The following is an 18538-nucleotide window of genomic DNA, read 5'->3' on the forward strand; positions in this document are numbered from 1 at the left end:
GCATATGGTCTCACAAGGGGTCTGAGGATCTCATCTCGGTACCTAATGGCAGTCAGGCTACCTCTGGCGAGCACATGGAGGGCTGTGCGGCCCTCCAAAGAAATGCCACCCCACATCATTACTGACCCAATGCCAAACCGGTCATGCTGGAGGATGTTGCAGGCAGCAGAACGTTCTCCACGGGGTCTCTAGACTCTGTCACGTCTGTCACATGTGCTCAGTGTGAACCTGCTTTCATCTGTGAAGAACACAGGGCGCCAGTGGCGAATTTGCCAATCTTGGTGTTCTCTGGCAAATGCCAAACGTCCTGCACGGTGTTGGGCTGTAAGCACAACCCCCACCTGTGGATGTCGGGCCCTCATATCACCCTCATGGAGTCTGTTTCTGACCGTTTGAGCAGACACATGCACATTTGTGGCCTGCTGGAGGTCATTTTGCAGGGCTCTGGCAGTGCTCCTCCTGTTCCTCCTTGCACAAAGGTGGAGGTAGCGGTCCTGCTGCTGGGTTGTTGCCCTCCTACGGCCTCCTTCACGTCTCCTGATGTACTGGCCTGTCTCCTGGTAGCGCCTCCATGCTCTGGACACTACGCTGACAGACACAGGAAACCTTCTTGCCACAGCTCGCATTGATGTGCCATCCTGGATAAGCTGCACTACCTGAGCCACTTGTGTGGGTTGTAGACTCCGTCTCATGCTACCACTAGAGTGAAAGCACCGCCAGCATTCAAAAGTGACCAAAACATCAGCTAGGAAGCATAGGAACTGAGACGTGGTCCCTGCAGAACCACTTCTTTATTGGGGGTGTCTTGCTAATTGCCTATAATTTCCACCTGTTGTCTATCCCATTTGCACAACAGCATGTGAAAATGATTGTCACTCAGTGTTGCTTCCTAAGTGGACAGTTTGATTTCACAGAAGTGTGATTGACTTGGAGTTACATTGTGTTGTTTAAGTGTTCCCTTTATTTTTTTGAGCAGTGTATATATATATGTAATCATGTAATGCTTTGCTAAATTTATGAGTCTTGATTCTTCTGCAGGTAGAATGAAGCCTCACAATATCCTAACACTACATCTCAATATGGAGATGATCAATTAATTTAATTATTTATTTATTCGCCAATCTAGATGGTATAATTTCACCCACACTATCAAATTAGTCTTAATAAAATGAAATATCATTTTCTGTGTCTCTTACCAAGTCCTAGTAGGAATCTCACTTCTGCTCCTAGGAAAGCTGGGTGGTCCATATTAGCGCATCTCACCATGGCTTTCATCTTGATAAACCCCTCTAGAGAGCTCCACTTTTTTCTCTCCTCTTTCTCCTTTTGTGTATGGCTTATGATCACAAACTTATCAGTTAGACCCACCTTCCTAGTTTGGAACTTTCCAATCATTGTCGGATTGGCGTGACCATTGAGAAAAATGTGACATCATAACCTTACCCAGAATGCACTTTTGCTACTGTTGTATTGTCACCTACTGATACATAGGTGGCACTGTTGTGTAAGCTATTTGCATCATAGTATAAAAGGTTAACTTATGTAAGTCTGAATAAAACTTATTCTATACATTTTGACCTTAAAAGCTCTAATTCAAAGCCATAGGGATTAATTCTGACACTTGTAGCAATTAGAGACAGACCTCTAGGCGTCTCTCTGAATGTTTCTCACACTGTTGATTTATGGATTCATAAATAACTTGAATGGCCTTGTTTTCTCACAGAGATATCAGTACCTCCTCTCATACCAAAGATGTGAATAATTGTTACAAAACACACATCTTCACAGACACTCTTTTAGAGACAGATATTCTCCTAATGAGAAATATATACAATATACTGGATACATGTTGTCTTCATAACATATAACAATATAATATAAAGTAATATATATATATATATATATATATATATGTCCTACTGATTGTCTTATGCTAAGGACTAACTAAGGCTCATTAAATGAATACATGAATTATATATTTTGCTTCATTAATAAATGCCTAATTGTATAGGTAATGATCACCAGCTGCATAGAGCTTATCTTTATCTCCCGTCATAAATTTAAAAGTAGACAAGGAGGCCTCTTCTCAGACTGGTACATTCATGAGAAAAATAACACTAAAGCGCAGAAACCTTTGTGTGACCTTAATTTGGCCTACTCAAGACATACAAAATTGTTACTATAATCGAGCATGGCTCTTAAAGGCAATGAACATCCATCTTGAATAGAATGAATTGGATATCAATGCATTTACCTATGAAAATGCACAACAAACTGCTCCAAAAATATCTATACACTGTCCTATAGAGAATCATTCCAGAATGAAGTTTATCCATGCTGGTCAGGCAGCTCACAATTCGGCACACCATCCAGATACACTAAAAACAAAAAACAAGAAAAAGGTAATTAGTACATAAAGCACCATATACAGAAAGAGGCGAACCAAAGGCAACAATAAACCTAAAAGAAGGACTATGCAAAAATGCCAGGTCTGAAATCCACATTTAACCCAAGGGGTCTTGCCACACATGATAGAAGAAAAAAACCAACTAGGAGAGGGGGACGTAGAAGACACCGACAACAACAAGAAAACTCGCAGCATGAAAGTACAGAAGCAGAAGAACTAACCACACCTGATACCGTGGTAAATATTTCCTCACATATATTGACTCCATTGCAGTTAAAATTGTTATCTAAGGGTTTAAGTTTTTGTCCCAATGTTCGGACTAATTGGCTGCAGGTAGAGGTTGATCTATATGATTTCTTCAGACATCTTAAGTTGAATGTATGGTTTTCTACACAACCCAGCAAGGGTGATTATTTAAAAACATCTGAATTATGTTTATCTGATGTGGATCTATACGCTAAGAGCGATTTTAATCCTGTGGTTTCTTCCCCTGCGATTGATTTATTAACTGAGTCTGTGTTACGTGATATACATGCCCTTGGCACCCTTGAACATAATCAATTTCGCTCTTGTCCATGACCCCAGCCTCACCATCAAATCAGCTGATAAGGGTGGTGAGGTTGTGGTCATGGACACTTCCAAATACATTGCAGAGGCTCACAGGCAGTTGTCTGATGAGTCGGTTTATAACAAACTGAGTGGTGATCCAAAATGGGATCTTTCAGCGTAATATCAATCAGATTGTCTGTAAAGGGGTTCAATTGGGGTTCATTGATGGCAAGACAAGAGATTTTTTGATTGTCTCACATCCAGTAACTCCTATGCTGTATTTGTTACCTAAAATTCACAAAAATCTGAGTGACCCTCCTGGCAGGCCTATTGTGTCTGGGAAAGGTTCTCTTCTTAGTAATGTCTCTGTCTTTTTAGATAAGATATTGCTTAAATATGCAGTTTCTGCAAGGTCAGATATTCACTGACTACTGACTTTCTTAACAAATTATCTGAAGTCAATGTTCCTTCTGGGGCATTTATGGCCTCGTTTGACATTGTGAGTCTTTACACATCTAGAAGACATGAATTTGGTATCAATGTGGTCAAACAAGCATTGATTCATTCGGATTTTTCATCTGGGTGTCAGGATTTTATCCTGACATTATTACACACAGTATTGACATGTAATTATTTTTTGTTTGGTGATTATTTTTGTTTACAGTTGAAGGGGACCGCCGTGGGCTCGAATGTGGCACCGACTTATGCTAACATGGCAGTCTCCTTCTTGGAGGACAGTTTCATCTATGTGTCGCCCCACTTCGACCATGTGTTGAGATGATGGCGATACATAGATGAAATTTTTTTAATTTGGACTGGGACTGAACTTGTCACGGAACCATGAACCAGACGTACAACAAGGGATAAGTGAAAATAAGAAGGCTTTATTGAAAATAAAGCTGTAAAGCAAAAGTCCAAACGGATGGCGAAACCGAAGCAGAGTCTTTGCGAAGCCAGAGGTCAGGAACCAGAAGAGTAGTCAGACGAAGCCAGGATCAGGAACCAGCAGGGTAGTCAGACGAAGCCAGGATCAGGAACCAGCAGGGTAGTCGGACGAAACCAGGATCAGGAACCAGCAGGGTAGTCGGACGAAACCAGGATCAGGAACCAGAAGCAGCAGCAGTCTAGAAGCATGTGAACACAGGAGGACCAAGCAAGGAACTGAAGCCACAGACCTCCTATATATATGAGCTGGGCATCCAGCTCCTCCCAGTGGGAAGGAGGAGCCGCAGGGTGGGAGGCTACAAGAAACCCAGAAACCAAGATGGCCGCCAGCACATGTCAAACGAAGGAGAACAGCAAGAAGGTAAGACCATGACAGTACCTCCCCCTCAAGGGCCCCTCCTCCGCGGAGTAAAGAACGGTTTCTGAGGGAAGCGTGCGTGGAAGGCTCGGAGCAAGGCAGGAGCATGGACATCTGCGGAGGGAACCCAGGAACGCTCCTCTGGACCATAACCACGCCAATGGACCAAAAACTGCACCCGACCGCGGACCAGGCGTGAGTCCAGGATATTGCTCACCTCATACTCCTCACGATTACCCACTTGGACCGGACGAGGCCGAGGAACCGAGGAAGTGAAACGATTACACACCAGTGGCTTCAACAGGGAGACATGAAACACGTTGGAGATCCGCATGCCAGGAGGAAGCGCAAGGGCATAGGCTACCGGGTTTACCCTGCGAAGCACTCGGAAGGGACCAACAAAGCGAGGCGCCAGCTTGGGAGTGGGCACTCGAAGGTTGAGGTTGCGGGTGGACAACCATACACGGTCTCCGACCTGGTAGGAAGGAGCCGGCGCTCGTCTGCGATCAGCCTGGAGTCTCTGGCGCTGCGCAGAGACCTCAAGGGACTTCTGGATCAGTACCCAAGAAGCACGTAGGACGGAAAGGTGATCCTCCACAGCCGGAATATCCTGGGGAGAGAATACCTCCGGTAACACGGCAGGTTGGAACCCATAATTGGCCATGAAGGGAGACGTCCCAGAGGAAGAGTTCACCGCCGTGTTCCTGGCAAACTCAGACCAAGGCACGAGGTCAACCCAATTGTCTTGGTGATCGGAGACATAGCAACGAAGGAATTGCTCCAAGGCCTGATTGGATCGTTCTGCGGCCCCATTGGACTGAGGGTGGTAGGCCGAGGAGAAGGAGAGATGAATCCCCAACTGGGAGCAAAAGGCGCGCCAGAACCTGGACACAAACTGACTCCCCCGATCCGACACAATCTCCTTGGGCAAACCGTGCAACCGGAAGACCTCCCTGGCAAAAATCGTGGCCAACTCTTGTGCAGAGGGTAACTTCTTGAGAGGAACACAGTGGCACATTTTGGAAAACCGATCCACAATCATGAGAATAACCGTATGGCCTCGGGATGCAGGGAGGTCCACAATGAAATCCATCCCCAGGTGTGACCATGGGCGCTCCCCGGTGGCTATGGGTTGCAGAAGGCCCAACGGAAGGTGCCGAGGGGACTTACTCTGGGCACAAACGGAGCATGCCGCTACATATGCGGCGATGTCGGAACGTAGGGAAGGCCACCAGAACAGACGTGAAACAGCCCAGGACAGCTGATTCTTTCCAGGATGCCCCGCGGTCTTGGAGTTATGGTAGGTTCGCAACAACCGAGTGCGCAACTCCTCAGGCACAAAACATCTGCCGTTGGGTCTCCCAGAGGGAGCACCAGATTGAGCCGCCAAAATCTGCTCACCCAGGGGAGAGGTCAGGCTGGTGCGAATGGCGGCCAAGATCTGATTCGGAGGTATGACCGAAGTCGGAATCGACTCCTCCCTGGACAGCTCGGAGTACTGCCGTGATAAGGCATCCGCCCTGATGTTCTTGGAACCGGGTAGGTAGGAGACCACGTAATTAAAACGTGACAAGAACAGAGCCCATCTGGCCTGACGTGGTGACAATCTCTTGGCCTCAGAAAGGTAGGTCAGATTCTTGTGGTCCGTCAGGATGAGGACCGGAACCACCGAACCCTCGAGCAAGTGCCTCCATTCTTTAAGGGCCTGCACGATGGCCAATAACTCCCTGTCACCAATCTGATAGTTGCACACCGCGGAAGACAGTTTCCGGGAGTAAAACCCACAAGGAAGCAGAGGACCCTCTGGTGTTCTACGCTGAGACAGAAGGGCGCCTACTCCCGTCTCAGACGCGTCCACCTCGAGGACAAAGGGCAACCCAGGGTTGGGATGCGACAGAATCGGAGCCGACACAAAGGCGGACTTTAGAGCCTCAAAAGCTCGGATGGCCTCGAGCGGCCAGACCTGGGAATTACTGCCCTTCCTGGTCAGATCCGTGAGAGGCTTGGCTAGCATGGAAAAGTCCCTGATGAACTTCCGATAATAATTGGCGAAGCCCAAAAAGCGCTGCAGGGAACGAAGACCACTGGGCTGGGGCCACTGGAAGACAGCCGAAACCTTCTCAGGATCCATGGAGAACCCCTCAGCGGAAATGATGTAACCTAAGAAGGTTACCTGGGATCGGTGAAATTCGCATTTCTCAAGCTTACCGAACAGCTTGTTCTCTCGTAACCGTTGCAACACTCGTCTGACATCCAGAATGTGGGCCTCCATGGATTCAGAATATACCAAGATGTCATCCAAATAGACCACCACACACTGCTGCAACAGGTCACGGAAAACATCGTTGATGAATTCCTGAAAGACTGCGGGCGCATTGCACAACCCAAAGGGCATAACCAAGGATTCATAATGACCGGTCCTGGTGTTAAACGCGGTCTTCCACTCATCGCCCGCCTTGATCCTTACCAGGTTATATGCCGCCCTCAGGTCGAGTTTGGTAAAGACCGTGGCCCCTTTAAGGCGATCGAACAGCTCGGAAATCAAGGGTATCGGGTAAGCGTTCTTGATCGTGATGCGATTGAGACCCCTGTAATCGATGCAAGGCCTCAACTCACCGCCCTTCTTTTTCACAAAGAAAAATCCAGCCCCTGCCGGGGACGAGGATTTGCGAATGTGTCCGCGTGAAAGCGCCTCCCTCACGTACTCCTCCATGGCCTCATTCTCCGCTACCGACAGTGGATAGACTTTGCCACGAGGAGGAACGGCACCAGATTGTAACTCTATGGCACAATCGTATGGGCGGTGCGGAGGTAGGGCAACCGCGCGCACCTTATCGAATACATCCCGGTACTCCTCGTATTCAGGAGGCAACAGAGAGTCCGAGGAAGTACACAGCAACTTGACAGACCCATGGATGCAACTAGCCCCACACTGCGGTGACCACGAGAGGATCTCGGCCGATCTCCAATCGAAAGTCGGATTATGCTTCCGGAGCCAGGGGTACCCCAAGACCACCGAGTAGTGTGGAGACGAAATAACCTGGAGGCAGACCGACTCTCTGTGAACGGCACCAATGGCTATCCCCACTGGAAGGGTCTCATGAGTCACGTGTGGCGGCAGAAGGGGTCTGCCGTCTATCGCCTCAAGAGCCAGTGGGGAACCTCGAGCCTGCAGAGGAATGGAATTGGCGGCAGCGAACACATTATCAATGAACAAACCACCAGCACCAGAGTCCACCAATGCCTGGGTCGTCACCGAGCCCCCGACCCAGGAGAGGACAACAGTGATCAGTGGTTTGTCAACACGGGAAACCGGGGACGAGGAGACTCCACCCAAGATCTGCCCCCGACAGGATCTCAGGTGCGAGCGTTTCCCGGACGGTTCGGACATGCCAACCGAAAATGCCCACCGAGACCACAGTACATGCATCGGCCCTCGCGTCTCCGGAGTACCCTCTCCCCCTCGGACAGGCGAGCAAACCCCAGCTGCATGGGTTCACCCCCAGACAAGTCATCCCCAGGAGGCGTGGGAGGAGAGGGAGGCACGGGTGGGACAGCAAACGTAGGCGCCAATCTGTTAGAAAACCTCCGCAGGCTCTCCTTAAAGGAAGGTCTCTCCCTGAGTCTGGTGTCAATCAAAATCAGGAAAGAAATAAGAGACTCGAGCTCCACTGGTAGGTCCTTAGCTGCAACCTCATCCTTCAAGGCATCCGAGAGACCATGAGAGAAAGCAGCGACCAGAGCCTCATTATTCCAGCCCACCTCTGCTGCCAGGGTACGAAACTCAATGGCGTATTCAGCTACGGATCGTGAACCCTGTCTGATGGACATAAGGAGCCTCGCAGCAGAGGCAGCACGAGCCGGCACATCGAATACCTTCCGAAGAGAAGCAACAAAACCGGAAAACTCGGCAACCACCGGATTGTTGTTCTCCCATAAAGGGCTGGCCCAGGCCAAGGCCTTGTCCGAGAGCAGCGAGATCAAGAAGCCCACCTTTGATCTCTCAGTGGGAAAGGCATGTGGCAGCAACTCGAAATAAATGCCCACCTGGTTAAGGAAACCTCGGCACTGAGTTGGCTCTCCCCCAAAGCGCTGTGGAAGAGGGGCAGAACCGGTCATACCCCGAAACACCGCAGGTGCAACAACAGGTGTCGGGGTAGACTCTGGCGCAACAACCGGAGCGGCAGTAGGAGCGGGCCCAGGAGCGACAACCGACCCATCGGCAACGGGAGCGAAATGAGCCGTGCGTTCAAGCAGGGTTTGCAACGCCACAGCGAACCGACCCAACAGGTGATCCTGCTGATCAAGTCTGGCAACCAGCGTGGGTAGCGAGGATGGCCCTGTACCGTCAGAATTCATGGCTTGGTCCTAATGTCACGGAACCATGAACCAGACGTACAACAAGGGATAAGTGAAAATAAGAAGGCTTTATTGAAAATAAAGCTGTAAAGCAAAAGTCCAAACGGATGGCGAAACCGAAGCAGAGTCTTTGCGAAGCCAGAGGTCAGGAACCAGAAGAGTAGTCAGACGAAGCCAGGATCAGGAACCAGCAGGGTAGTCAGACGAAGCCAGGATCAGGAACCAGCAGGGTAGTCGGACGAAACCAGGATCAGGAACCAGCAGGGTAGTCGGACGAAACCAGGATCAGGAACCAGAAGCAGCAGCAGTCTAGAAGCATGTGAACACAGGAGGACCAAGCAAGGAACTGAAGCCACAGACCTCCTATATATATGAGCTGGGCATCCAGCTCCTCCCAGTGGGAAGGAGGAGCCGCAGGGTGGGAGGCTACAAGAAACCCAGAAACCAAGATGGCCGCCAGCACATGTCAAACGAAGGAGAACAGCAAGAAGGTAAGACCATGACAGAACTGCAATTGACCTAGTTTTTTTCATTTTTGAATACTATTGACAGTGACATTAAATTCACTCTTAACTACTCTGTGGAACAGATTAATTTCCTTGATACACTCATTACCTTAAAGGATGGCCAGATCTCTACTGATCTTTATGTTAAGCCAACAGATAAAATACCCTTTTGAGTTACGATAGTGCTTATTCCAGAGCGATAGTAAAATCTCTTCCACGCGGTCAGTTTTTACGTGCCAAACGGATTATGAGTGACTATTTACAACTTACCGTGACGCTTGACAAGATGACGACGTCTTTTCGTGAGAGGGGTTACCCAAAATCATTACTTAAAGCACACTTGGCAGCTATACAGACATTAAATCGAGTAGATTTACTTGAGCACAAGCAGGAGAATAGATCACAACAGAGAATTCCGTTAGTGACTACTTATATGGAAGATAGCCATGCTATCAGAGAAATTGTGAATAAGCATTGGTCGTCTTTAGCTAGTGGACATAACAATATTGCTGCTTTTAAGTTGCCCCCATTATTATCATACAGGAGACCGAAGAATTTGAAGGATAAATTGGTGAATACAGAAAAAAACTGTATCCAGAAGCAGGGTTGCTTTCCTTGACTGCATTGCATTAACTGTTGTTATATGCAAAAAGGCAATAAGTTTATACATCCTGTAACTTTCAAACAATACTTTATTAAGCACTATTTGATCTGTGATACGACCTTTGTGATCTATGTGCTTTGGTGCCTATGTAAGTTGCTTTATATAGGGGAGACCTCTATTGACTTCAAAACCCGTTTCAATCAGCACCGGTATACTGTCCGCAAAAAACGGATGGATCTTCCGATATCTAAACATTTTTCGGAATACAATCACAAAGAAAGTGATCTAAAATGTATGTTGATTGATCATGTTCCTTTGTCTCGCAGGGGTGGTAATAGGATTTTATCCTTAAAAAAAAAACGTGAATTGTATTGGATTGCCACTCTGAATTCTTTGAGACCTAATGGGTTAAATGTGGATTTCAGACCTGGCATTTTTGCATAGTCCTACTTTTAGGTTTATTGTTGCCTTTGGTTCGCCTCTTTCTGTATATGGTGCTTTATGTACTAATTACCTTTTTCTTGTTTTTTGTATTTAGTGTATCTGAATGGTGTGCGGAATTGTGAGCTGCCTGACCAGCATGGATAAACTTCATTCTGGAATGATTCTCTATAGGACAGTGTATAGATATTTTTGGAGCAGTTGAACATATTGGGCAGTTGATGTCATGTAAAGTTGCTTCACCTATTCATTATTAAAATAATGTTGTTCTTTCTTTGAGCGCATGGAGATTGTCTTGGGCCTCATCAATAATTTTTTTTTATTTTTTCTTCTATTTTCTTTATTACTTCTTCCACTTGTTATGGTGGTTCTTGTGCTGCACATACAGCATGAACACCTATTAGTGGTTTACAGGTGGTTGCTGACATTTTTCTGCATTACATTAATGGGGAATTGTGGGCTAACTTCACTAATACTTTTATTTTATTTATTTCTTATTTATTGATCGGGCTTTATGCATTTACTCTCAGGTTATATATCCCTTGGTGGGGATGTTGACCTTGGTGGGCGATCCTTTACATGGTGGTGCGGTGAGCCACATTGTTACCGCCTGGTAAGTCAGATATTTGTTGGGGCCTATGATATTTCCTATCCCTGTCTTTTTATGGGGTAGATTTACCATTTTTTAGAGTGGGAGGTTATTTGCATTTGATCAACTGCACCATTGTTCATTTGCATTTTTACATATTGCAACTGCGATTTGCCTGTTTGGATTAATGGGGATCACTACATGGTGCGCTGGGGGCAGGGCATCCATTTTATGTGGTGTGAGTCTTTTCCTCCTTTGCACGTTATTGGGTCCCAGTTGTTACCAACGAGGCGATCAGAGAGCTGCAGGCGGCGATTCATACTGAATCTCTATATGCTACTCTGCTTTTGTTTTAGTTAGTATGGTCTCTATGGTGATGGCAATCATGTGCTTTTTTTGATCACATGACCGCTCACCTCACTTACCAGGCACTGATGTTTGCGGTGTTGCTGGGGAGTCAGCGTCCTGTGATCAGGGGTGTATCAGGTGATCGCTCTCTCCTTGTTGGACTTCCTGACATGCGCTGTCAGGTTGCCGGGACGCCAAGCCACATGTATTACTCCATGCTGGGCAGGTATGGTTCTGATTTCTTTCCACCAATCCAGGATCGTTTTTAATCAACACAGACAATTTTACACATATGGATGCTATTTCCTAATTATGTAATATTAGGTCTTATTTATGATTTTGTACACTTTTTATGGATTTAAACTATATATATGATTATGTATTGATTTTTTTATCACTGATGTATTGCAATATGAATTTTCTCTGTATTTTTATAGTATTTTTTGTACACATTTGTACATTGAATGTTAATTATCATATTATTCAATTATGTATGTTGGCAGTATTTATACTTCATGAGTGCACCACTGTATTATTGTTGCTTGAAAAAGGTTCCATTGAGAGGACCGAAACGTCGTACCTGGTGTAATAAACACATCAACTGCTTTTTGGAAGTGCCGTGGATTTTCTTTATATATATATATATATATATATATATATAATTTTAGGAAGGCGCAAGGGACCGTCGTTGACGGAAGGTATGTGTCACCGAGGTTCATGGCCTCGGTGGAGTAAGAGCCAGTTTTCATGTGTCAGCAGCAGGTGCTGTTTGACACCTTACTATTTAGTAACTTGACACCTTGCTATTTAGTATAGCTGTAATAGCTGATCCGGGACGGCTCTTACTAGGAGTAGTCAAAGTGCTTGGTGGGTGACTACTCCCCACTTTCCAGGCCGGGTCTTGATTGGCCTATATAGAAAAAATAGCCACCAGTGTCAGCTGGTGGTAATTATCTCTCTCTCTGACAGAGGAGCTCTGGCAATCGCTGGATTGGGATCTGAGCCATGTGCTAGGCTGGAGGCCTGAGTTTGGGAGGTCTGCTCTGTCCTGAGCAATGCCGATCAGGTGTGAACTAACACCTAGGATAACAGGTGACTCTTTTGCTGTATGAACTGTCTAGGTGTGAACAAACACCAAAACTGCAAATGGACGTTCTGTTTTGTTGCCATAAGTGTGAATAAAACACTGAAGTTTTTGAGTTGCAAACTGGTCTTTGCCTCTATACTGCGTCCGCTTGTCCTGTCTACCAGAGCGAATCCCCACAATTGGTGGAGGATGCGGGCAGGAGCAATAAGGCTGGCATCAACGCCGAAATATTTTTTGGTTTGCATTTTTGGGCACGGTTGTATGTCATACATCAAACCAGCGGTATTACAACCCGTACCCCACAACAAAATGGAGGCTGTTTTGAAGGCTCTCATTGAGGCTAATCTGCAGCAGCGAGAGTGTCACGAGGGTGTCAAGAGCCATGCCTGACTCCGTTTTACCCGGTGTCAGGAAGTCGCAGCGGGTGGCTGCGCGCTCTATGTAGAAAGATTGTGCTGTTTCTTTATGGTAGCTTTCTGGGTTTGCCTTGCAACCCTTTTTGGCTCACTCAGGGATCCGTAGCTCCTTCTCCTCAGCTGTTTCTTGTCCAGCACTCCCAAACTCCTTATATTCCCCTCTCCCACTTCTCTGGTTGCCAGATATAGAGCTTCCTGCCTGGACTTCTATACTGACCCACTGGAGCTGTGTAGCTGTGTTCCCTGGTTGTTGTTCCAGAACGTTACCCTCCGGATCCCTGTTGGGCCTTCGTGGTCTGCTGTTGTCGCCCACCTGGGATTATATGTTTGTCTGTATTGTCTGTCCTCTCCTTGGTGTTTTCCTCTTAGTGTCAGTGGTGCGGACTAGTGATCCCACCGCCCCGTTCACTACATAGGGCTCATCTTAGGGAAAGCCAGGGTTTAGGCACGTGATCGGCGTACGGGTGAGGAACCCGTCTAGGGACGTCAGGGCAGTCAGGTGCCAGCCGCAAGGTGAGTCAGGGGTCACCACCTTTCCCTCTCCCTTGGACAGGGCCTTCCCATTTCCCTCCCTTTGCGTGACGCCGGTCATTACAGAGAGACAAACCTGCAACAACGGGAGGCTAACAAGCAGCAGCAAGAGACCAACCAGTTGCTGCTATAACACGTGATGGCTTTGCAGGCAGCAGGAGCAACCCCGAGCGGCCACGATGCCCAGAAAGCAGTCCGTGCGGCGATTCCTAAGATGACACCCGCAGATGACATTGAAACCTACCTGGTGATGTAAGAGAAAGTGGCTACAAGGGAGAAGCTACCCCGAGACCAGTGGGCTGAGTTCGTCGCTCCGTTTCTGGCATCCAATCCCCAGCGGGTGTATTTCGACTTGCCGGACGATCAAGCGGCCGACTACCACAAAGTAAAGGGTAAGATTTTGGCAAGACTGGGGGTGAATGTGTTGGGCCGGGCCCAGGGGGTACATCAGTGGGGGTTTAAGCCGGCTGAGCCCGCGAGACCCCAGTATTATGACTTACTCCACCTTTTGCAAAAGTGGCTACAGCCTGATGTGCTGAATCCCATGGCTATGCAGGACAGAATATTGTCTGATATGTTCTGGAGGGTTTTGCCATACCCTCCCCAGCAATGGATCGGCCAGGTCTCTCCAGGTAATGCCCTTGAGATGGTCGACCTGGTGGAACGCTATGAAGCTACACAGAATCTACAGGGGGTTCTTTTTGGACGGGGGCAGTCAAATCCCATAAATCTCCACCCCAGAACCGTGTAACCCAAAGACACGAACTATGTCTTCTGTCAGTCGTTATATTCCAGGAATCTGTGTGCAGCAGGTGTCTCTAACCACAGGGGCCCGGCAGGTGGACTCACGAAGTGGCAGTTGCCACAATCTTACACTACGAACGTATAATCGGGAGAGACGTCCCGGGTTTAGCGGCACTGTGGCCTGCTACGAAAGTGACTGATACCCATGAGACAGGGGTAACCCCAGTAGAGTGGCCTTGCTCCGGGAGGAGGCCAAGAACCCTGGGAACCCGAGGCCGAAGGGCCAGCAGTAGGGGTGACCGCCACTTCGCGGAAGAGGGGGAGACAACACCTCTGAGTGTAATTGTGGGAGACGTGGAGGACATGACGCCGGGGCCTGAGCTGGCAGACCTCAATGTCTCTGGGGATAATTTTGGTACTGCACAACACTGGGACCCAACCCTATCCCGAGTCTGGGAAAATGTATTAATAGTAGATGGTGAACCACAACAAGCTGGGGCAGAGTCTGTGTTCCCCCGTTTTGTGGTTCATCAGGATATGTTGTATCGGGTAAACCAGCTGCGGGGTGAACCCATTGAACAGTTGGTGGTGCCCCAGGCTTATCGCAAACTCGTGTTAGAGTTAGCCCACCAACATGTTCTCGGGGGTCATCTGGGAATGCAGAAAACACAGGACCGGATACTACAACGGTTTAACTGGCCCAGTGTATTTAGAGAGGTGGACGAATTCTGTAAGTCTTGCCCGAACTGCCAGGCAACTAGCCCCCAGCACTTTTTCCGCAGTCCCTTGGTACCTCTCCCGATCATCGAGGTACCGTATGAGCGAATCGCTATGGACCTCATAGGCCCAGTACCGAAGTCTGCTAGAGGACACTAACACATCTTGGTACCCTAGACTACGCCACTTGGTACCTGGAGGCGGTGCCACTGCGACATATATCGGCTAAACTTATAGCTAAGGAGCTAATGGAGATGTTCTCCCGAGTGGGGCTACCTAAAGAGGTTCTGACTGACCAGGGGACCCCTTTTATGTCCAAGGTCATGAGGGAACTATGTAAGTTGCTGCATATCAAACAGTTACGGATGGTCTGGTTGAAAGGTTTAACAAAACACTAAAAACCATGTTAAAAAGGCTGGTGTCTAAAGATGGGAAGGACTAGAACCTTCCACCTACTGGGTTCTCGCCCTTCAAATTGCTACATGGCAGACATCCTCGCAGTTTTTCTGATCTCCCTGGATGCACTTCCACAATTCGGCATGACATTGTCACTGAGCCTCAGGCGAAAGTCCGGCTAAAAGCAAACTAGGTATCCGAGGCTCCGCGACAAGCCATCTCAGAGGATGATGCTGAGGCTAGACGTCATTAAGGAGTCTAAAAGTGAGTGGGCTAGTCCTATAGTGCTAATACCAAAGCCAGAGGGGACACTCCGGTTTTGTAACGATTTCCGAAAACTAAACGAGATCTCTAAGTTTGATGCATATCCCATGCCTCGGGTGGATGAGCTTATTGAGAGGTTAGGCCAAGCCCGGTATTTTTCTGTTTTGGACCTCACCAAAGGGTACTGGCAGGTACCCTTGACGGAGGCTGCCAAAGAGAAAACTGCCTTCATCACACCAGAGGGGCTGTACCAATATAAGGTGTTACCCTTTGGTCTGCATGGCGCCCCTGCAACTTTTCAACGGCTCATGGACATTGTGCTGCATCCACATTGTCGGTGCGCTTCGGCTTACCTGGACGATATTGTCATCCACAGTACCGACTGGAAAAGTCATCTACCCAAAGTGCAGGCTGTAGTGGACTCCCTTAGGAAGGCTGGACTGACCGCTAACCCAAAGAAATGTGCGTTAGGGTAAGAGGAGACTAAGTACCTGGGGTATGTCATTGGACGTGGAGTTATCAAACCCGAAGTGAATAAAATAGAGGCGATTTGGAATTGGCCCCGACCTGTCACTATGAGGCAAGTAAAGTCATTTCTGGGAATGGTGGGTTACTGGGAGTAGTCAAAGTGCTTGGTGGGTGACTACTCCCCACGTTCTAGGCCGGGTCTTGACTGGCCTATATAAAAAAAAACAGCCACCAGTGTCAGCTGGTGGTAATTACATCTCTCTCTGACAGAGGAGCTCTGGCAATCGCTGGATTGGGATCTGAGCCGTGTGCTAGGCTGCAGGCCTGAGTTTGGGAGGTCTGCTCTGTCCTGAGCAATGCTGATGGGGTGTGAACTAACACCTAGGATAACAGGTGACTATTTTGCTGTATGAACTGTCTATGTCACGGCTGAGGATGGGGGAAACCCTCAGCCGTGCGATATTCTGAAAATGTCCGGTCGCTACTCGGCCAGGACGACAGCATTAGGGAGCAGGTCACCTCCTATTGCATCCCTAATCTGACCCTGACTCCTAGCTGCATGAGCCGACCTTGATGGTAGGAGGGCTCATGCTCCGGAACCTCGGATCCCTACTAACCCTCCGCAGATCCCTGAGCTAGGAGCTGGGTAGACAGCCCGTTCCTCCTGGACACGGAGAAACAGGAGTCTAAAGTGGCCAAGCTGCAAGGGGATAGGAACAAGAACAGCCTATGAAAATGACAGGTGAACCAAACAGTTCCACACTAACCTGCCACAGCCTTGCTGACTGGAACCCGTGCTCAGAAACGCTGTCCACACAAACATTAGACAAACAGCACACACATAAGAACACAAAGGAACCAGGACATCCATAGCTGCAATAAAAACCAAAAAAACTAAACATCAGGGATTTGGAGTTGTAGGGAGGTCATACAGGCACGTGGAGGCCACACACACTACTGAGCCTCATTTTGACTTGTTTTAAGGACATTACATCAAAGTTGGATCAGCCTGTAGTGTGTTTTTCCACTTTAATTTTGAGTGTGACTCCAAATCCAGACCTCCATGGGTTGAAAAATTTGATTTCCATTTTTTAATTTTTGTGTGATTTTGTTGTCAGTACATTCAACTATGTAAAGAACAAAGTATTTCAGAAGAATATTTAATTAATTCAGATCTAGGATGTTATTTTTGTGTTCCCTTTATTTTTTTTGAGCAGTGTATATAAGGGGAAATTGGAAAATGTTTTTTTTTATTATAATATATATATTTTTTTCTATTTCTAAAAACTTAATTCAAAATTTTTTACACCTTTTTTTAGTCCCCTTATGGAACTTTAACAATACTCCTGTATTGCAAGGCACAGTCATTCTGACAGGAAGGTTGTGTTAGCAGCTTGGACATGGCAAGCCTGGGCCTCTTCAGAAAGCTCCTAGTTGCCATGCAAAGTACTCAGCCCCTTCAATTTAGTTTGCGAGGTTCTAATCTGAGGACTTCCTTCTGTCTAACCGTTCAGATGCTGTGGTCACTATAGACTGTGGCAGCTGAAGAGTTAAACTGCTGGGGTCTGTTGCTTTTTCCCATAGTGTGCAAGCATAGCCACAGCTGCTGGATATGAGAAGTGTATAATGCAATAGAAAAGTGAATTAATAATGCAATAGAAAAGTGAATTAAGCAAGCAAAGGAGAACATATGGACAATCACCATACATTTGTAAGTGCCTTGTATTAACTTTGTCTACATGATAAATAACATTTGCTGAAGTGAGACAACCACTTGAAAGGGGTTTTCCAGGATTTTAATATTGATGAACTATCCCCAGTATAAGTTATCAATATCAGATCCGCAGGGGTCTGACACCCGTCACCCCCACCGATCAGCTGGTTGAGGAGAAGGCCACACTCCATGTGAGTGCAGCCTTACCTAGTATGTTTACCTGCTCGTAGTCGACATTGCAGTGGTGAGCAGATGTAACTAAAAGCCTCCCCATTCACTTCTGTGGGATGACTCATTCCTATACACTTGAATAGGAATGAGCCGTCCCACTGAAATGAATTGGACGGCTTGTAGTTACAACTGCTCACCACTGAGCTGTCGCTAGTGAGCAGGTAAACAAACTAGGGAAGACTGCACTCACACGGAGCTTGGCCTTCTCCTCAACCAGCTGATCGGCGGGGATGTCGGGCGTCAGACCCCTGTTGATTTGATATTGATGACCTATCCTGGGGATAGGTCATCAATATTAAAATCCTGAAAAACACATTAAGTACCAGCACTCTGTAACATAACAGTACGTCACAGAGCGGGAATGGGTTGAAGGATGTTAGCAAAACAATATAAAATGTATCACTTTTTTTACTTTACAGACACAGGTTCCGCTTGGTTTGGTTTGTCAAATGCAGAAGAGCACAATGGATTTTCCACCAGTTTAGGTTTCAGACCTAGAAAGTATTCTGTATATAAAACATCTAGAAAGGTTTGTTGAAAATAAAAAAAAACATGTATATAGTGTTAACATAATCTGCCGCATAATCTACAATTTGAGAGTACATGTGAAATTACTAAACTATTACTATACATTACTAGTCAATGATACAAACAAGAGGAATGAGGGTCCTGCTCGCAAGAGCTTACAATCTATGAGAAAATAAGGGTAACACAAAAGGTAAAAGTGCTTGTTTTGCACAATGGCTCAGCCATCTTGAACTATAAAGATATAGTTAATATAAAGCTGCATGAGCCAGTCACCACCCAGTATCTGTAGTGCTTTTAAGTGCAAGCAATAATGTTGAACAGAGAACTGTTAGATTA

The 18538-nt window shown here is 47.0% G+C and overlaps 1 long non-coding RNA gene across 1 annotated transcript in view; it reads left to right on the plus strand.

Annotated features, from left to right (window-relative positions):
- Positions 1 to 18176, plus strand: part of LOC120978918 — a 38100-nt gene extending 19924 nt beyond the window's left edge. The window contains exon 3 of the long non-coding RNA XR_005774207.1: positions 18094 to 18176. This is a non-coding gene — a long non-coding RNA (uncharacterized LOC120978918). The remainder of the gene's footprint in view (positions 1 to 18093) is intronic.
- Positions 18177 to 18538: the final 362 nt, after the last annotated feature.

This window comes from Bufo bufo, chromosome 9 (genome assembly GCF_905171765.1).
Source record: "Bufo bufo chromosome 9, aBufBuf1.1, whole genome shotgun sequence".
Taxonomy (NCBI): domain Eukaryota; kingdom Metazoa; phylum Chordata; class Amphibia; order Anura; family Bufonidae; genus Bufo; species Bufo bufo.